At 52.1% G+C, this 21,182-nt stretch overlaps 1 protein-coding gene across 1 annotated transcript in view; it reads left to right on the top strand.

The window, feature by feature from the left end:
- Window positions 1-7,408: 7,408 nt before the first annotated feature.
- Window positions 7,409-21,182, top strand: part of ESRRB (estrogen related receptor beta) — a 163,596-nt gene continuing 149,822 nt past the window's right edge. Inside the window, exon 1 of the mRNA XM_070403522.1 lies at window positions 7,409-7,460. The gene's annotated coding sequence lies outside the window, so the exon portion shown is untranslated. The remainder of the gene's footprint in view (window positions 7,461-21,182) is intronic.

Below are 21,182 nucleotides of genomic sequence, written 5' to 3'. Positions count from 1 at the left end.
TAATGGTCTGGCTCTCTAGCAACTTCAGTGCGAAATTATAGCTAATTTGCCTACAAACATCAGGTGGTCATAATAATCTGGCCACTCAGTGTATATACTAGAGGCCCAGTGCACGAAATTGGTGCACTGGGGTGGGATCCCCTCAGCCTGGCCCGTGCCCTCTGGCAGCCCAGGACCCCTCGCTCCTTACTGCCGCTCGGCTCACTGCTCCTTAGTGCTGCCACAGAGGCTCCTGCCACTGCCGCTGCACTTGCCAGCCGTGAGCCCAGTTTCTGGCTGAGCAGCGCTCCCCCTGTGGGAGTGCACTGACCACCAGGGGGCAGCTCCTATGTTGAGCATGTGCCCCCTGGTGGTCAGTTCATAGAGACCAGTCATTCCACCATTTGGTCGATTTGCATATTAGGGTTTTATTATATACGGATATATATATATATATATATATATATATATATATATATATAAGCTTCTTGTAGTCCTCATGGAGGCAAAGGGGACCCATTTCTCACCCTACCCTGTGGGTGTCCGCTAGGGGGGAAGCCTAATTAGAAAAATTTGGATAATTTGGATCCTGGAGTTGGCCAGCAGAAGGACAGATAGCAGGACCCTTGTAAAAAGGCTAGCAGAGATGCCTGGCCAGCATGGCTCAGTGGTTGAGTGTTGACCTATGACCTATGAACCAAGAGGTCACAGTTTGATTCTTGGTCAGGGAACGTGCTCAGGTTGAGAGCTCAGTCCCCAGTGGGGATGTGCAGGAGGCAGCCGAGCAATGATTCTCTCTCATCATTGATGTTTCTATCTCTCTCTCCCTCTTTCTTCCTCTTTGAAATCAATTTAAAAATATATTAAAGAAAAAACAAAGACTGGCAGAAACGGAGGGCTGCTTAGTTCCTCCCAGGGACAGCAATTCATAAACACTTTCTTGTCTTTGTCCGTCTGCAGCTTGTGAGGGGAAGTGTCTGTCTGGAGCAGGACTGTCTTGGTTCACATCCCAGCTCTGCCTCTTTCAAGGTCGGACTATTATAGGACCTCCCTCTGCCTCAGTTTCCTCATCTGTAAAATGGGGATGAGAACGGTTGCTGTGAAGGTCATAGGGTTGCTGTGAAGGTCAGATGAGTTAAGGCATGTCAGCCAGCAGCCCTGTGGACCATTTATTTCTCACTCAAATTATACTGACCTTGTTTGTTTATTCAACAAACACTTATTGGTCCCCTAGTAAATGCTAGGATCTGGGCTAGGCATTGGCAAGTCCTCCCCCTCTCGGAGCTGCAGGCCAGGGAGGGAGACCAGTGTGTGAACAAACATTTCCAATGCTGTGTGATGAGGGCTGTGGCACATTGAGGCACGCAGTCCTGTAGGAACAGAGGAAGGTGTGGCTGGTGCAGGGGAAGACGTCCCCAGGAGGTGACATTGGAGCTGGGCTTGGAAGGCCGGATGGTATGTTCCAGGCAGAGGCATGAAAGGGAATGCAATGCTGCAGAGGAAAAAGTTCCATGTGGCCGGGCATGGCGAGAGCTATAGGCTAGGGTAGATTATTCAGTACAGCTTAGAGCCAGGCAAAGGACTTGGATTTTATCCCATGGAACCTAGAGAGCCACGCAGGGAGGGGGCCACAGCAGAGGAAGTTAAACGGTGGCTGGGAGCACAGGCTGTCAAGTGAGGCAGATGTGAGTCCAGTCCTGAGTCCACCAATTACCTGCTGTGTGACCTTGGGTAAGTCCTTTCCCTCTGACTGTGTTTTCTGGATGGTGGGTGGGGGGAAGTCATCCCTGTCCACTGGAGCAGTTGTAAGGATTAAAGAAGGCAACGTAGATCAGGTGTTTTATACAGACCCTGGCACACAGTAGGTGCTCAGTCCCTGGTGACTTATTGCATCCTTACTGCTTTGTTGGTAGCATGAGGCAAATGTACCTGAGAAGACAGCACACAACTCAAGGCAAAGGGGGCTGTGGTGGGGACACAACAATGCACACAAGATGTATTGCTGATGGGTGGGGAGGCCTGTAGCCAGGACCTCGGCGGGCAGGGAGTGGACAGGTAGGACATCCCACTTGAGCTGGAGGGCAAAGAATGAATGGAAATTAAGTACGAGAGAGTGGAAAGGCAGTAGAGCTAGCAATGTAAGCAGCAAGGACGGCTTGTTTATGGGATGCTGTGTAGGCTGGTTGGGCAGCAGGTAGGGTCAATCCCTTGGGGGAAAGGAATGGCAAAATATCTGACCTGGGGGCCTGGGGGCGGGGCTTTGATTTGTTGACTTGGCTTTGCCTCAGGTCTCCTGTTATTCCCCTATACTGGCACCTCCCCTTCCTCTAAGACAGTGGTTCTCAACCTTCCTAATGCCTCGACCCTTTAATACAGTTCCTCATGTTGTGCTGACCCCCAATTTCATTGTTACAAATTGAACATAATTAAAGCATAGTGATTAATCACAATAACAATATGTAATTATATATGCGTTTTCTGATGGTCTTAGGCGACCCCTGTGAAAGGGTCGTTCAACCCCCAAAGGGGTCTCGACCCACAGGTTGAGAACCGCTGCTCTAAGAAGAGTATGGGATGCCCCAAGGGGGTTGTAGGCATGTGTCAAATTGCTGGGCCTGGCAGGTCCCTGGCAAACTGTGTTCCTGGTCAGGTGTTTCGTATCCGGTGGTGATGGAGAGAGTGGGGGTATTTGCTTCAGTGGAGCATCTCCTTTCAGGCCTGACCACCTAGGATGGGGTCAGGCTGCCCCTCCCACCCCTCCTCCCTTGCAAGATGTCACCAGCCTCGAGCCGTGTTACCCCCCTCGCTGGAGAATGCCCTCCAGACGGAAGAGTGGGCAGTGTCCCTGGCTCCACCTGGCCCTCCTGTGCAGAGCCAGTGCCCATGATGGCTGCTCCCTGGTGTCCTGCGTCCTGGTGGAAGATGATTAATGGCCTAGCTGCACCGATGTGTTGTATTTAGGTCTATTCCCAAGCAGATAGATTTTTCTCTGCAGATAAAATGAAGGCAGGCCGTTCCTGGGCTGCGGGGTCCCTGCCCACCCCTCCCAGCTGCAGGCTGTTAGGGAGCTCTGAAAGTTAAATGAGTTGATAAGCGGGCGGGGGCAGGGAGGACTGTACCTTCAGTGGCCCTTGTAAACAGTATAAAGTCACCTTGATGTGCGGGGACTAATGACGCTGGAGCAAGCCAAATGGAGTCCAGTGGCACAGAGCCAGGACGGGAGCCAGCGTCCCCACGGCACGGAGAGGGGCTGTCAGGGCCTCACCTTCCTCTGTCCCTGTCTTTTTCCTGGTGACACACACTTGTACTCAGCTCTGTCTCCTGCTGAGTGCAAAACCTCATGAAGTTTTCGTTGCTTCCTTTATAGAAAGGGAATGAATGTTCTGATGTTGAAGTCCTAACTCCCCGTACCTGTGAAGTGACCTTATTCAGAAACAGGGTCTTTGCAAATAATCAATTTAAGAAGAGGTCATTAGGATGGGTCTCTAATGGGACACAGTATGACTGTGTCCAGAGGGAATTGTGGACACAGAGACCGACAGGCACACAGGAGGACTGGACCGCCAGGTGAGCAGAAGGCAGAGATCGGGGCTGTGCTACTACAGGCCAAGGGACAGCAAATTCCCTAGCAAATCAGCAGCCCCCAGGAGGGAGGCTCAGAGCTGATCCGCCCCCACACCCTGGGAAGGAACCAACTCTGCCCACACCTTGATCTGGGCCGCCTTGCTTCCAGAGCTGGGAGGCAACACATTTCTGTTGTAAGCCCCAGGTCTTGGTAGCATGGGAACGAATACAGGGGAAGAATTACCCTCCCCTTGGGTTGGCTGCAAGGATGTCACCTGTGAATCCACAAATAGTCATTGAATGTTTAGGCCAGGGGCTTACCCCAAGATTGGGGGCAAGAATAGAGGTGGGCCCGACAAATGAGGGGCCGGTGAACCTCAGAAAACAAAGGCTGCACAATGGTCAGGGTCCTTGTTTCTATAGGACAGACACACAGGGTTAAAGGTTAGGAGGAGGCCAGGCCACAGATTGATTCCATTTACATGAAATGTCCAGGCCAGCCCTAACAGGTTTGGCTCAATGATAGAGCGTTGGCCTGCGGACTGAAGGGTCCTAGGTTCGATTCTGGTCAAGGGCATGTACCTTGGTTGAGGGCACATCCCCAGTAAGGGGTATGCAGGAGGCAGCTGATTAATGTTTCTCTCTCATCAATGTTTCTAACTCTCTATCCCTCTCCCTTCCTCTCTGTAAAAAATCAATAAAATATATTTTTTAAAAAAGAAATGTCCAGGCCAGGCATACCCACAGAGACAGAAAGCAGATTAGTGGTTGCGGAGGGCTGGGGAGGAGAAGTAGGAAGTGGCTGCTTAGTGGGTACAGCTTCTCCTTTGGGGGGATGAAAATGTTCTGGAACTAAATGGTGGGGATGGTTGTACAATACTGTGAGTGTATTAAATGCCACTGAATTGTACACTGTAAAATGGTTAAAATGGGGAACTTGGTAGTATGTGTATCTATAATAGTAAAAGTGTAACATGCTAATTAGACCAGACATCCTTCCGGACAACCTTCCGGACGAAGCCAGGGCTGCGAGGGAAGCCCAGGTCCTGGGTGCCAGAGGGAAGCCGGTGACCACAGCCAGGGAAAGGAAGCCCTACTCTTGCACGGATTTTGTGCATTGGGCCTTTCTTAATAATAAGAAACAGTATATATTGCATGCTAAAAAAAAGGTAATACAGAAAACTCAAGAAATTCCTGAGACTTCGACTCAGGGACTTTGAAGGAGGAGGTAGAGTTCATAACCTCAGGGAGTAAAAGGTTAAATAATTGGGGTTGCAGCAATACTTTTGTCACTTTTTAAAAAGCCCTTTGGGCGGTTGGAGGAGAAATTCAGGGTTCGCTGGGCCCCCCTGTCCTTGCCTCACCTGCCCCTGGGCTCACACACCAAAACCTCAAAGCCGGAGAGGCTTATGGCGAGAAGGGGAAGCTCTCTAGGGCCTCCTGAAAGTAAAGGGCCACAGACACCAAGGCTTGGCTCAGCTGGGAGAGCTGAGCCTGAGACTGTGAGTGACTGAGAGATCGGCCTGGAGGTGAAAAGCCTGTCATCAGCCCACAGGGCTTTCAAGGAGGATGCCTCTGGAAGGAGTGGCTCGGTTCACCCGGTTACCCAGCGCTCTTACTAGATAAGACACTGACCTGGTAGGCATGGCTCCTGGCGAGATCAGCGAGGGCCAAGGAGGATCCCAGTGTGCACAGCTGGAGAATTTTAAAAGAAAGCAAATAATGAAGGGACGTCCTCGGTTTGCCGGAGAAGAGCAGTTTTGCCCTGAAAAGGAGCCTGGCAGTGAACAGTTGAGCGTGTGCCGGAGGGGTTACAGCTGCAGCCACCAGCACGGGAAGCCTGGAGCCCTCTCGACAGGGTTGCCCACCTTCCTAGCAACTAAACTCACCAAGCAACCTGCGTATGCTCAGGCCTGACAGAGGGCACTGGCCTGGCACCCAGAGCACAGCGGCTCACAATGAGGCTATGGATAAACGATGGGTCGGTTAGACTATATCTGCCTGGTCTCACTCCCAATTCTCCACCTCTCAGAATATAGATTAGAGGGAATATGACTCTAGACAAGAGCGACTCAAATGATAGGTATCTTAGGCATCACTCATTCATTCCATCAGTCAGTCCATACTCAGGAGAGTCTGACCGTGTCTCAGGTAACATGGTAGCACTGGGAATGTAATGGTGAGTAAGACACACATGGGCTTTCTCTCTTGGAGATTGTATTCCAACGGCAGGGTACTCGTGGGAATGCTCTCGGTTCTACATATTAAACGGCTTTGACTTCAACAGCTTGGGTACCGCTCCTGCTTCTGTTAGCCTGGAGAGTAAAGAATTAGATCTAATAGGAAGAAGTTCAACTTTTACTTCTTAAACATTGGAGAGCAGGAAGTTTTATGGATTGTAAAGTACCTATCCCTTACCATGCCAGCACGGGGCTGGTCCCACAGCCCCTCTAGAAGGGGGAGCGTCACCTGGAATTCCACCTAAATCCGTGGGCACTCGTAACCAGATCATCAAGGCAGGTGGCCCTGGTGTGTTCAGTGCAGGTAGGTCTCTGATGGCAGGCGGGGAGGCCCGGGGCGATCAGGAGCTCACCTAGCTAGTTGTTGGACAGCCCAGACTTCTGCCCTTTCTCAGAGACTCTTCCATCTTCTGGAAGCTTTGCCTGTGGCTCAGCTTTCAGAGTTGGGCTGGCCAGCCCCAGGGCAGCTGCCCCACCTTTGCAGAAACGGGGGCAGGCAGTATCCCAAAGACCGGGGCTCCTTCCCCCAGAAAGAAACTTTCCCAGGCAATTCAGTCTCATAGAAAAGCTTTTGGGAAAAGTAGAGACACCAACACCCCCAAGGCCTTTCAATCTTGGGCAATTCTTCTGACATGAATGTCATCCCCTGTCCTTTAAAAACAAACAAAACCAAACCACTACGTGCTGCTACGGGAACCACTGGACCTGCCTCCCCAGGCACAGGTGACTCCTGACTGCATCCCCACCCCTACCCTCAGCCCTTCGGCAGGTCCTCTGAGAAGCCTGCCTGGCCCCTGAGCTAGGAAGGCTCTGTCTGCTCCCCCTTCCTCCTGACCTGGCAGGAGGGACGGAAACTTTCGTGGAAAGCACTTGTGCTGACGAATGCTCCCAAGTCGGGACTTTGACTCCAGCCCTGCAGAGCCTGGGGCTCAGGATCTGGGGGCCTCTCCTCCGGGGGGTCAGGACCTCTCTGCCCGGCTCCTCCCGGGCGCGCTCTGCCCACCATCAGCCATGGGCTCTCCGGTAACCCCACGCGACTGTCCCACCGCTGGAGCAATAACCGACTCCCATACTTTCTCCCAGTCCCTCCCCCCTTTTATTCTACATTTTCTTCCCCCTTTCCAGCGTGTGGTCTGCATGGGGCTCGGCGGAGTTGAAAGTCTAGAGCCTTTGGCTGTTTTGTTTAAGACCTGGTTATGGTTGTGGGAATTTTTTTTTTTTTTTTTGTCAGCTGCCTGTTATATCAATCACGGAGTCGGGATCTATTTATAGGTTGGGAGTACTGTGTCCTTAGTCACAAAGAGACACAGACAGGGGACTGTCAGCTGGTGCTGGAGGAGCTGAGCTGCGAGTCATCAGCAACTGGAAGCACCTGAGGGGCAGACATTCCGCCCACCCCGTCCTCCGGGCCCGAGCATGTAAGTACCCAACTTCTCCCCGCGTGCCCTGAACCTGCTGAACCCTCCTCTCCGCCCCCCCTCTCGCCCCACCGCACACCCCTCTCTCTCTTTTGGAAATGGATAAAAATATCTCCCGTGCCTGCTCCTTCCTCCCGCTTTTCGGCGGTGAAGCATCCCTGGGAGGCCGAGGGGAACACGTTGCGGGTCCCAGGCTGTCACCGGAAGGTCAGAGGGACCCAGAATGGCCGGTGGGCTGGCTTCTCACACTTTGGAATCAGTAGGTTCCCTGTTAGTGGTGTTTGTTTTGGCTGAGAAGAAGGGAGTAAATCAAAAGGGCAAGGGAAAGTTTACATGCGGCTCAGCGGGTAGGTATGTCTCCCAGCGTGAAAACTTTTATTTGCTGGCAGCTCAGGCGTCTGCGAGCTGGGAAGGTTACACAGGACAGGTGACGATGGAGGGCTGGCTCCCGGCAGGTCTGGGCTCCCCCTGGGAGCTTCCAGGGTCCGGGAGTCTCCACAGTCCCCGTGGCCAGCTTTGCGGCGGTGCCTCCCAGGAAAAGGACTGTTTTGTTTTCTGCTCCGTGGAGTGGCTTTGCTTTGAGAAGTCCAGAGGGGAGCTGACTGACGATTTGTCTGGCCTCCCAGGCGTTCATCGCTCATTTGGTGTCTTTCCTTCACCCTGAAAGGGGAACTTGAGGGGGGGCTGGGGGAGGAAGAGGCTCTGAAAGGATGCAACCAGGTGTGCAGTGTTGCTGAGGCATCGCTCCGCATCCTTCCCAAGGAAGAAACTTAATATCACGGCTCTTGTCAAAGCCGTGCTTGTTTCAGACAGTCGGGGTGCAGGCTGTGTGAGCGCACTGGTGGCTCCCAGAGATGGCCGTCCCAGACATTGTCCGGTGGCCCACACGGCTAACACATTGCAGGCTTCCTGTGGGCCCCTGGGGACTTGAGTTTCTGGAGAATGCACAGTATTAAGTAAAAATCCTGCCCTTGGGGAGGTTAGCTGTATATTACTTACAAAAAAATAATAACCCTAAATTTTTAGGGGAAAAATCCGATGTCTAATATATATTATGTACAACTTTAAAAACGTTCCCCTTTCTTTTACAAGTCTAATAATGCCTGGGTTTCTATTTCCTGGTACAATGCTCACCCTACACACACTGCATCGCTAAGGACTACGTCTCGGTTTGTTTGGGAAAACAATGCCCTAACAGAGAAATCTCTCCAACAATTTAAAAGCAGTAAACAAAGCAGATATGTCTGGATTGCCTTTGATTAAAGAGAAGATAGTTTTATCAGCAAATCTAACTTGATGAAAGGGAAGTAACTGTGGACACACAGGTCTGTTTAGAGGCAATTTGATCTCAGTTTTGACCTTTAGGAACTTTAACTTTCCTTCCCTGGGTTCTTTGCGTTCACCGGCATTTTATTTTGGCCTCTTGTTGTCTTCGATCCATTCATCTCTTCTATAGGAAGGGAGCATGGGTATCAGGAAGGAGTAAGAAATTAGAAGGTCAGCTTTGCATGTCCAGGTAGTGAACCCGCGTTCATGGGCGGAGACACTCAGAATAAGGAGTTTGTTGGCAAATGGAGGGGGGAGGGAATGTCACTATTTAAAACCTAGCCTGGTAAGTAGAATCCAGGAAATGAAGGAAAACATAAGCAGGAGTTGAGCATATTATACAGGCAGCACTCCGGCTTCTCTCTTCCAGGGACTCTGTTTTGCTAAACAGATCCTGCTAAGGTTCCCACAATAATGCTGAAGTGGGATTTGGTGGGTTATTGTTAATTAAAGCTCAAGTGCTTCGAGTGATTGAGACATTGCGTTCAGAAATCACAGCAGTCAGCTGTTTGCAGAATGGAGCTACCCTAGGACTTTCAGATCTCAATGGCCTTTTAGAGAAAGTGTGGCATGTTTTAACCTTTTAACACAAGAACAGGCCGTTTCCTCGCCCCCTCCACCGGCACACCGGAGCCTGCAGGCCCCAGCTGACCTGCAGTGGGAGAGACGCCTGTATTTCTGAGCAAGTTCCCAGTTCTCACCAGCATTCGCGTTGAGCAGGAAGAATATTTGTTGGAACATTTAGGCGAGAACTACTCCTTCGCTCGGCAACCTGTGGATGCGTTCGGGTGGGCTGGGGGCTTGTTTGGCAGTGTGATGGGGGGCCTGGCTCTCTCTCATCCTCATTTCAGAGTGTGGGTTTTCCCTTTTGGGATTCATGCTAGAGATGCAATTGGGGAAAACTTCAAGATATTTGCATAAGGCAGCCTCTGATGACTTACTTTCTGCTTCAACAATGATTAATTTTATGTGGATTGAGCTCCCATCAAACTCATCTTTTTTCCAAACTGATTTTTTAAATGCAATTGGTCATGGGGCTGTCTGTGACTTCTGCGCAATCTCACCCATTCCATCCTTGTTGTTTATGTCTCCGAATGTCAGTGCACGGTTGCCTGTGTGCACGTGCTGTCATTTATGTGTCCCCCTCCCTCCCCCTGAGCACATGGATGCCCAGCCCCAGCCTCCTCCCAAACTGGGGACAGAGGGGCCCATGAACAGGTGTTTGGAATACAGCAGGCTCAGGTGCAGAGGACCATCAATCTCCAGGAAGAAGGAACTGCAAATACTGGAAAGCACTCCCCTAATTCAAACAATTTTACATAAACTGGGGTCTCTCCAAATGCCCCCTCAACAAAAAATGGCAGCTGGCAGGACTTTTCAACCAAAGACCCTGCACAGCTCTTCCTCTCCATCACCTCACTTCTGCAGTGTATCTGTCCATCTTGTTCTTATCTCTATTTTTACATTTCATTATCCTCCTGCTCTCTCTCCCTCCCACCCGCTCTCCTCCCCCTTCTCCCTGAAAAACACATTTCTATCTGGCACAGAAAATAAACTCAGATTGTGGGTAGTTATGTTAATCTAATTCAATCCTCAGCGGGTTAGGAGTGAAATTCTAATAGTGAAGCTGTTGAGGGCTTTTTTGTTAATGGCTTGGGGATTACATTGAGTTAAAGGCTCATTTCCTAATCAAACAGAGAGGGAGAGAGTGACTCCGAATATTTATGAGTCTCCCAGTGAGAGTTTAAACATTCAACTCCAAAAGCAGGGTTTCTGCTGGTGGAAAGAGTTAAAACCCCTCAGGGCTGCTGGGGAAAAAATTAAACCAGTTAAGCCATCAGCATTTTCAGGCTGCTGTGCAACTTGGGCGAAGTGGAAGGTGGGGCGAGAGGGGAATCAGTTCACAAAGCGAAAATGGAAACTGTGGCAGACGCTCTGCAGCCAGCGGCAGCCACCGACGTGCTCAGAGAAAAGTCCCCGGCAGCAGTCTGGGGTCCTCGGTTCACCACGGGCCTGGAGGGGCCGTGTGCCTGCAACTCCCCAGATCAATTCTCCTCCTCTGGCCGGAGGTGAGAACAGGAAGGCAGGAGTATGGCTCAATTTACCAGCAGCTGGAGTGTTCCCCCTGCTGCCTGGTGAAGAGGGAGCGGATGGCCCCCACTCTGTCCTGCCTGTGAAGTCCTGAGGGCGGTCTTCCCCTGCGATAGCAAACCCACATCTCCGCAGGCCCTTCTCTCCCTTGGCTCTGTGCTCGGTCTGGGTCCCCTGCTCCCTCTGCTCGGGGCTCTGTGCCCACGAGGACTTCAAAGCCCATCTGGTTCACTGTGCCCAGGAGAAAGCAGGTGGAGAGCTCCCTGATCTCCCGCCAGAGAGGGCGAGGAGCGACTTGGCCAAGGTCAAGCAAAGTCACGGCAAAGCGGAGGTCAGGAGACTGAGTTCTCTGAGGTGCTCTGGCTGCTCTCCCCCTGGTTCCCTGGGGTACAGGAGAGGATAGGGCTGAGTCCAGCCACATGGCTGTGCAGACGGCCCTGGGCCTCCTGGGGTGTTGCTGGCTTCTCCAGCTTGGAAAGGATGGGCAGGTGTCCCCTGCAGGAGGATTCTGAATGCTCTGTGGACACGGGTCCTTGTTCCTGCCACCCACTGAGTGAGCCATTTCGGGCCCTTTCACTGGGGCCTTCTTCCTGCTGCAGGAGGTTGGGGAGACCCGACTGCTGGCTTTCTCTCTCCCAGGTCCTCTGACTTTTTGTTTCCTAAGGACCAGGCACGGATCTTCCTCCCGGTGTCTCATTGGCCTGTGAGTCCTCTTGCATTTGCCCTTTCTTGTGTCAAGGCTGCACTCACGTCTATGGCAACTTTCCTGGGCATCCTTTCTCACATGGTTGGCATCTCCCTCTTCTCGGAGCCCCTGGCTAATGTCCCCAACCAATGAGGGTCTCCCTCATTGCACCAGCCACTGAACAAGAGCACGGACAACATTTCCGTCCCCTTTGTAAGCCCTGACCATGGCTGGCCGTTCCTGCCCTCCTGCCCTAATCGGTGCCCCTCAGGGGCACACAGAGCTGTGGTGAAGATCACGCAGAGTCACACACCAGGACTCGGAATCCAGCACCGCTTTCTCTCAGCTGTGAGACTGGAGGTCCTGACCCCCGAAAGGTCTCACTTTTCCCATCTGCTACTGGGGGATACTTCTAGAACCTTCCTTATGGGTTGTTGGGAAGAGGAAGTGCATACGACGTATTTGCCCTTTGCCCAGTGTGCTAGCACCCTCATTTGCTCAGCACACAGCAGTCACTGTCACACCACTGACAGCAGGTCCCTACGCCTCCCACTGAGGGGCTATGACTGAGCTCAGGCTGCTGTGACGCAATACCATAGACTAGGTGACACACAGCAGGCCCAGGATCCGGGGGCCAGCATGGCGGGGTCCTGGCGAGGCCCCTCTGTGTGTCCTCACCTGGAGGGAGCTCAGCGCTGGCCGCCTCCTCTTCTTAGGAGGACACTGATCCCATCATGGGGGTCCTCTTTCATGACCTCATCTAAGCCTAATTGCTCCCCCAAGTCCTCGCCCCCAAACACCATGCGGGGATTAGGGCTTCCACATAGGGACTTTGGGAGGACACAAGCCTTCTGCCCACCACAGGCTGTTTTCCCTAAATGTTGACAAGCAGAGTCCGGTGTCAGCCAGACTTCCAGCTTCAGCCTCCCACGGCGATGCCATTCAGAAGCCAGCGATCAAGGCATAGGGGGCACCCCCCTCCCCAACCTGTAGAGAACTTGGGGCTTTTCGCCCCCTTTGGGAAAGCAGAGGGTTTGTTTAGCAGCCCTAAGTCAGGGAAGGAGGCCTGACTTACTCTGCTCTGGCTCGCATCCCATGAGCAGTTTTGTTGCTGGGTCTCTGACTCACTCCTCACTCCCTGCACCCTGTGCTCAGAGGGCGGTGTGGGCTCTGCCCCAGAGTAGCCAGGCCAGCCCTGGCTGTGAAGCCAGCAGGTGACAGCTCCGTCCTCCTCTCTCTTAACATGGTCGCTTGACAAACTAATCCAAGGGCCAAGGGGGCCCCACGGGAATTCCTGAGAGACATCCTCCCCGGGGCTGCCCCAGTCCCTCACCCCCTGAGTCTCTGTGTAGGGACGCTGGGCTTCGAGGCCGCGAACCTGTCTGTCCTTTCCCCACCTGTAAGCCACTCACGTCCTGGCTGAGGCAGGGATGGGAGTGTGAATCTCAGTGCCCCCTGCTTAGCAGGTGCCCGTGTTCTCCTCCCTCCCTGCTCTGCTCCCTCTTCTAGAGTTGGAGGTACCCCCTACTCAGCTCTCCCCTCTCTGCCCCTCCTGCTCCCATGTCCCTCTGTCCAGAAAAAAGAAAAACGAGGTGTGTCCTTCCTTCAGATGTGCACACACCTTCTCAGGAATCTTATTCTGTTCAGTAAAAAGCTTTGTCTAAGTTGATGTCCAATTTAATCGCTAAACTGTGACCATTTCCCTCATCTGTCACGCTCTCCCCTGTACCTGCCTCCTCTGCTGTCCCCGCCCTGTAGGGCCCCTGCTTTTCCTCTTGCTTCACCGGCGCTGGTCCCGGGGGCACACATAAGAGGGGACCTTCCTTCTGAAGTGTCTGTTCCCATTAGCACAGACAAGGATTTTGAACGGCAGCAAGATAGAAACGTTATCTGGGCACTGGCTTCTTCCCAGACAGTGTTTCTCTCTCTTCTGGAAGGCAGGGATAGGAACTCAGGCTGCCGAGGGTTAAAGGACAGCAGTGAAAAGTCTGGGTATCTCTTGGGGCCGGTGGCTGGCTGAGACCATTGATTAGCTTGGCTTAGTGATCTTTCTAGCAATATTCAGGAGTGAAATTATTGCTGATTGGGCCGTGTGTGTGTGTGTGTGTGTGTGTGTGTGTGTGTGTGTGTGTTAGGGTTCATGGCAGCCAGGGGGGTAGGAAATATCTGAGAAAGAAATGTCATGGACTGTTCACTCCTAAGCCAGCCTCGGGAAGAGACCTACCACCCCACATATATCTGCGGTTGTGTGAGGACTGTGTGTGGAGCAGTCAGCTGGGAGAGTCCCGATGGAGGTGCGCAGGGCCTCCCTATCAGTTTTCTTTGCGGATCCCTGTGAATCTAGAATTATTGTGAAATAAGTTGAAAGACAAAGTCCCCTGAAGGGAGGCCCGATGTTGAGGGCTGCTTTCATCTGTGGCTCCAGGGATGGAGGGGCAGGTACCTCAGATCAGTGGCGGTTGAGGCACACATACTTCCGGGGCCTCAGTTCCCTTGATCATAATATGAGGGCTTGGGAGCAATCTCTTGGACCCTCCAGCTCAGAGAATTTACATTTTATTTATTTTATTTTTTTTTTTATTTTTCGCTTAAAGTATTACAAAGGGTATTACATAAGTGTCCTTTTTTTCCCCCGCCCTTGACAAGCCCCTGCCCTCCCTTACCCCCCAGTGTCTTATGTCCATTAGTTATGCTTATATGGGTGCATACAAGTCCTTCGGTTGATCTCTTACTCCCCTCCCTCCTGTCCCCCAACCCTCCCTGGCCTTCCCACTGCAGTCCGACAATCAGTTTGAGGCAGCTCTGCCACTGTATTTATTATTGTTCAAAAGTTTGTAATGGTCTTAATTATCCATGAAAGAGTGAGATCATGTGGTATTTTTCCTTCATTGACTGGCTTGTTTCACTTAGCATAATGCTCTCCAGTTCCATCCATGCTGTTGCAAATGGTAGGAGTTCCTTCTTTTTAACAGCAGCATAGTATTCCATCGTGTAGATGTACCACAGTTTTGAGAATTTACATTTTTGAAATTGTTCAATATGGACCTGGTACGCTGTATTCCCTAAGATAGGCAGTAGCCACAGGTCAGCAGCCTGTCCCCTCTAATCCGAGGCCTTGGGCTTCACGCCTTTACCATCACCCATCAGTCCCTATGACCTGTCACTTTCCTCGGCTTGTTCTCCCTCCTCACCTCGCCCTGTTTGTAGGTACACCTGGGCGGTGAGCAGAAAACCGGTCAGAACTTCTTGTTCAAAACCAAATCTATAAACTCTGCCTTTTTATTTTGTTTTTGATTCGTAGAGACCACTATTTCATACCTCCGTGGTCCTAATATTCCCCTCCCCACGATCTGCCACCCCAGACGTCACATCGGGGTTCTACACGGTGGGAGAAGCCCCAGGCCAGGGTGCTGCTCCTCTGGGTTTGCTCAGAGCCCTTTGGCAGCCTCTAAAGCAGGGGTGGGGAACCCTTCTTCTGCCAAGGACCATTTGGATCTCGATAACATCGTTCTCGGCCCATACAAAATTATCAACTTAAGAATTAGCCTGCTCTATTTGGTCAGACATTTCATTAACTCACCCCTAATGCCTTGCAGGGCCAGACCAAATGATTTCTCGGGTCTTATAGGGCCCATGGACCAGACGTTCCCCACCCCTGCTCTAAAGAAAGGAGCATGGGTGGGATTCGAGAAGACAGTTTCCCAACAGGGTGACCTCAGCAAGTCCTTAACCTCTCCACACCTTCATTTCTTCACCCACAAAGGAGATCGAACCTGCTCTCATGAGTAACTCATGAGATTGTCATGGGGCTAAAATAAGAATCAGAGCACAAACTTTCCTTTCCTGTGGTTTCCATGAAGTAGTTTGGGTGGTGACTACGTGGGCTTCACAGCCATGATCCTGGACCTCTCCATGTCACCTTGTATTAGCTGTGACCTTGGGCAAGTTTCCTACCCTCGGTTTCCTCATCTGTCTAATGGGTGTGCTGAGCACCTTCCTCTTGAGTTGTTGTGCAGGTTCAAGGAGACCCATGTCCAGGCCCTTGAACAGTGCCTGCTAGACAAAAAACTCCAGACGCCATTGCTGTTGATGATGGTGGTCACGATGGTGATGATGTGGCTGTTGTAAGCGTTTTCTAGGACCCCATGCCAAAAAGGCCAGGAGGGAGGAGACTTTAAAGTCCCTACATTCCTCCCACATTCCCCCTGGGCAGCTTACAAATATGGCAGAAGGTGCTGCTCTAGAGGTGATTTAAAGACATACCCTGGTCCTCCACGACTCCCTGCACTTCCATATCCCCAAAGCAAGTGAGCACCCCTGTGCCTGCCTGGGTGTGGGGTGATCTGGCCTACCTTTCCCCTCTCATGGAAATCTGCTCTCCACAGCCTGGCTGCTGAAGGCCCAGGCCAGGCGGAAAGGTTGGAAATGGCTTACATGGGCTGTCTTGTGTCCCTAAGTTGTGGAGTCACTGGAGTGTATTTTCTGCAAAGGGCCAATTTCTTCTCTTTGTGGAGTGAAACTAAGCTAACCAAGCAGGGATTGCATGTTCTCCACATACTTGATGGTGTATCTCAGGGAGTACTTAGCAAAGAAAGAAGAATGGGAATAGGTAGGGACCATTTCTAACGCCTCGGGGGTGGGGGTAGGGGGTGATTTGTATATTTCAGGGAACTTGTAGCAGCGACCTCAAATCTTAGGGGGCAAATTCCAAACCCAGACTTGTGACCAGCCTGCGTATCTGTGGGCACATGAGCATGGAAGGGTGTTGTGGCCAGCCAGCCATGGCTCTCCTCGCTCCCTGGCTTGGGCTGAGAGTGATCTTGAAGGAAAGTGTAACTACTGTTTACTCCAGGGCACTGCATGGAGAACACCCTCCTGTAATGACTTCATTCTGCCTTCAGATGCTCATCTGCTGTTGCTCCTTTGGAAGCCAGAGGGACCCAACCACCACTTTAGCCCCAAGGGGGAAAGGTCAGGAGGTGGCTACCAGTCCCTACAAGTTCAGGCTTTACTCGTGGGCAACAGAAATATGGCGGTGGCATTTTTCTCTTCCAAAATCTTCACCCAGATCTCTGCCCTTAGCCACAGACATTTCGAAGCAAAGCCAAGTTACTCTAATGAGCAAGCAGTCTTGGTGGATTAGGACAGCCAGCAGCATTGATACGCGAAGGGTGTTCAGGAAAATTCTAGAGACAGGATCTAAAACATGCAGAAGATGCCACTCATCGCCTAGGGATCCGACATAAGGTGTGCACGGAAATGAGAAAGACCAGCTTCCGGAGAGGGGGAGTCACGCTTATTAGAGTATTCTGTGCCCCCTCCTGCCAAGGGCAGGTGTTTGCTCTGGCTTCCTCGGGCTCCTCACTTGCTTGCTTCCCCACTTACTTTTGGGGATGAATTTGCCTAACCATTGAAGGTGGGGGATGGGGGCAGCGGCAAGGCATGGGGCTGAATTAGAATGAAATCTGTGGAATCTATTTGCTAAAAAATCAGAATTATTACCTTGGAGTCTGACACTCTACTGATGTAGTTGGACACTGTAGGGAAAGAAAATGAGTTTTTATGGCGGTGTATTGAGCAAGCCTTTAGCTAAGCTTCCTGAAGCCCCCAGCTCTAGTTCCAGCTCTGCCACCGCCCGGTGACTGTCCAAGACACTTCACGTCTCCCTGCCTCTGTTTCTTTGCCTGTCAAGGCTAGATGGCCTCCAAGTGCTCCTCTGGGTCCAGCCCTGAGCTTCCTCCCAGGCAGTGATCATCCTGTACCACAACTGTGAGCTTGATGGTTTCCCCTCCAGAATTAAGGCTCTGTGGGTGGGACTGGGGGCCCCCGTACTCAGCAGAGTGGCTGGACACGGCCTGCCTTTAGCTGTACCAGTGAAAGAAGTGGACACGGGTAAAGGCTACCCTCCTGCTGCTTGCGGACATGCTGCAGGCCTGACTTGAGTTTTAACCCTCTGTGTCCTCCCTTCCTGGTTGGGGGTGGTGGGTGGAGCCTCCATGGTGTGAACTGGAAAATCTCCTCACGATAATACATGCGTTGAGATGCCTGAAGCAAACCCACTGAAAACACCTTCGAGGAATGACATTATCTCCCAGCGGCAACGCCTCCTTCTCGGCATGACCATTGTGCTGTCTATTTCTGTTCTTTGTTCCCCTCTCTCCATCAGACCCTATTAATTTAAAAATACTGCATTTGCAGACTTGCTAAATAAAGAGCCCTCAGAGCACAAAGTATCCCTTATCCATTTTCTGGGTCCCTATGTACTTCCTGGTAAAGATTTTTTTTGTTATTTTTGACTAAATGGCCTTGATTTTATCATTAATCGTTAGGTAGCAATTCTTTTCACTGTGCCTAACTTATTTCTAAAATATTCTCCCCTAAGTCCTGAAGTCTACTTCCCTTGATCCCTCATGCCCCTTCTCACGGCTGCCTTTGCCATTTCACAAAACGGATAAAGTGATTCCTTTATATGTTGGACCCTTGATCTCAGGCCTTGCCTAGTCCTCCACCAAAATTTCCCAGAAGAGCAGTTCTTACAATTGGACCTGCTCAGTTCAGGGGGGCTTGGGTCTCTGTCATTTCCATACTGAGCCTGGGGACATGCTTTGTTCTCTCTCCCCCAAAACCTCATATTTTCTTTCACCAGCAGTTTTCACATTGCAGCCGAACCACACTATGAATGTAAAGCCTTAAAAAGCCCGTGGTGTCTCTCTTGGGCACCATGTTGTGAAGGGTTCCACTTTTTGTCCCTGATGACAGTGCCACCGGATGTTAACTGTGCTTGGTGTCACCTGGTGTCTAACCGGGACATTCCCTTGGACATTCCTTCCCTGCTTCCTCACACTGTTGTCCAGTGCCTGCTGGCTGCTCGACTCGCTCATGTGTGCACCCCTGCAGCTCCTCTCTGGGTGCGGGATAGGAAAGAGGCATTTATCGAGGGCCTGTTGTGTTTGGAAACTTTGTACAGTTTGTCATTGGCCTTGGCAATGGCTGAAAGATGTCAGTGCTGTTATTAGTCCCATTTTACAGCAGAGGGGACAGAGGCACTGGGGTCAGGGTTCTTGCTTCAGGCCACCCAGGGAGTAAGTACTGTGATCTGTTGTTACCTTCTACAATACAGCACAGGGCTCAGTGCAAGCAGGCAACCACCAAAAGCCACACCAATACCCGTTTGTACCCTTTACATTGAACTTGGTCCTATGTTTTCAAAATGTGAAAACGTTTTTGCTAATCTCTGAAAAGTGTCAGGTGTTCCCTTAAACAGACCCATAGGGGAGATGCGGCAACTCGTAGCTTTGATCCCCCAAGTTCCTGCACCTTCGTAAACATGACACCCCAGGTGCTCTGTCCAGCGAGTCCCCTGTTAATCACACTTAGCTCTCCTTTGCAACTACTCAGTCTTTGCTTTCCATTGGTTCTCAACCTTCCTAATGACGCGACCCTTTAATACAGTTCCTCATGTTGTGGTGACCCCCAACCATAAAATTATTTTTGTTGCTACTTCATAACTGTAATTTTGCTACTGTTATGAATCGTAATGTAAATATCTGATATGCAGGATGTATTTCCAGGGGTCGCGACCCACAGGTTGAGAACCCCTGCAAGTCAATCTCTAAAATCCCTCCAAAGGAGCTGGAAACACTGTTGGTACAATGTACACCCCATCTGTGGCTACAGGGGGTAGATTTGAAAAGCCACCGTGACGTGGGTTCCTCTTGCAGAACGCGTGGTCCTGTTGGCTCCTGCCTTGATATGACTGCACCTTCCCTGCTCCCCCCACGGCCTTTCCCACCTCCATCCATCCACAGGCCATGTTGGCATCCCTTTTCGTTTCCTGTGTTGTCTTTTTCCCACCACACTCTTTCCACACGTCATCCTTCCTGACTTTGTGTTCTGAGAGCATCATCTGCTGTATTAACTTGACACTTGTGCTCCATCCCCCTCCTACCACCAATATCACCCCAATATCTCACTGGACGTTGTATGTCCTTCGCTCCCGTGTGGGCTGTGCCAGGCATAATCCACTACAGTTTTCTTATTGAGAGAGTGAGGCTGGGACAGGGGGCTCTCGCCAATGCCACAGCCTCTCCCGGTCTCCTGTGGCCCTATCTCCTCTTGGTCCACCCACCCTGGCTCTCAGGATGCCAATCACCATCCCGGGAGAGTTATACTCTCTCCCCACCTTGGATGGAGCTCGGCATGCACTGACTGGTTAGGGCTAAGTGTGTATCTCCCTGTTCATGACCTTCAGCGGGTACAGGTTCATCGGGTTTCTGCCTTTCCTCTGGCTTCCCTTTCTCTTACGGGGCCTTCGCAGCCAGCAGTCTGCCTCCTGAGTGCAGTGGGTGTGGGCAGCGGGGGGCGGAAGGGGGGGGGGCCCTCACCTACCCTTGGCTGGGCAATGCTTGTGGATACTTGATAGTCACTGATAGGATTCCCACTGTTTAGCGCTTTCCCTTCCCCTAAGCCTCAGCGTCACACTGAACATCTGTTAGATGATTGACAGCTCAGTGGGGAAGTTTCCTGCCTCTGAAGTACCTGCTTTCCTTGGGGACTTTATCTCCCACCTACTGGGAGGCTCCTGTGGTCTCCAGTCCTCTGCGTCCCTCTTTCAGGGAGAATACAGAAGTGCTCCTGCTGGGGGTGAGGGAGAGAGGAGCTTGTTTGGTGTGACTGTGGTTGTGCCTGCAGAGGCGGAGCCACTGGGTCCCCAGCTGCACGGGGCAGGGGCCAGGGCAGGGGTCTGGGCAGGGGTCAGGGCAGGGGCCAGGGCAGGTGCAGGATCACGTTGGCCCAGGCGCTGGCTCCCAGAGTGGGGTGGCGTGGAGGAGAACAAGTGCTCGCTCTCCTACCCCAGGCCTCTGTGGATCAGAAGCTGGAGGTTCCCCGTCTCCCCACTGATACTGGGGCTGGCACCGGCGTGCCTTGGATTCCCCCGATGGGCATGGGCGTGCACATGCCTCTGCGAGGTGGTGGTTGGTGGTTCCACTTTCATGTGTCTGTCACCCTGGCTCTTTGGGGAAGACTCCCGAGAGGTCGGGGAGGAGAGTGTCTTTAGCCAGAATCCCTGGAAGTAGAGCCTGAACCCTAGTTCTTGGCAAGAGAGGTACTGGAGGAGTGCTGTCTGGAGGAAGCTGGAGGAGAGCAAGGAAGGAGAGGGTGGGGAGGGAGCCAGGTAAGGACATGGACTCCGCTGAGGTCTAGCTTCAGCCTGATCCCAGTGGGGCTCTGGAGCATAAACACCACCATAAAGTTGTCCCAACTTGAGGCAAGAATGCAGGTGTGTTGGCCCCCATGTCAACCAGTCATTGTTTGAGAACTGTCCTGAGGTGAGAGAGTCAACTCCAGGCCCTTCTGGACCACGGCAGCTCCCAGTGGTCAAGAGCAATTCCCCGGAGAAGGCTGCAGCCTTTAGCAGCTGGGGGTGTGCGCACAGTGGGCAGGGGTCTGAGCAGAGCACCCGCAGCATCTGTGGCAGAGAGATTGTGAGGCAGGGCCCTCGTGTGGGCCTGTCTCTCCCTCTCCATGGGTCACCTGGAACTTGGCAGTGAGCTCCCATCACTCCCCAGGATGCGCCAGCCCAGGGGCGAGCCATTGGAAGCACCAGGACCTGGGGTGGCTGGTTACAAAGACGGGGCCCTGAAGATGCCAGTGTCCATCGCTTGTGTCATGCCCTTCCCTGCTGGGTTAAGCACACCAGAGCCAGAGGGAGAGAGTCACTCACACCTCTGGCTTTCACTCTGTGGGAGCTGAAAACAGAGTAAGACACAGCCTCTACCTCTACTGTGGAGGGTGGCTTCTCCCTGGGCCCCTTTGATGGAATTAAGAGCCTCCTTTTGGCCTTTGATTTGCTTTCTGCCAAAGGCCAGGAGGGGGTAT

Source organism: Myotis yumanensis, unplaced genomic scaffold (assembly GCF_028538775.1).
Source record: "Myotis yumanensis isolate MYYU_CA2020_CCGP unplaced genomic scaffold, mMyoYum1.0.hap1 SCAF_1, whole genome shotgun sequence".
Classification (NCBI taxonomy): Eukaryota; Metazoa; Chordata; class Mammalia; order Chiroptera; family Vespertilionidae; genus Myotis; species Myotis yumanensis.
Note: the sequence above shows the minus strand (reverse complement) of the source record. Positions and strands in the feature narration are given on the sequence as shown.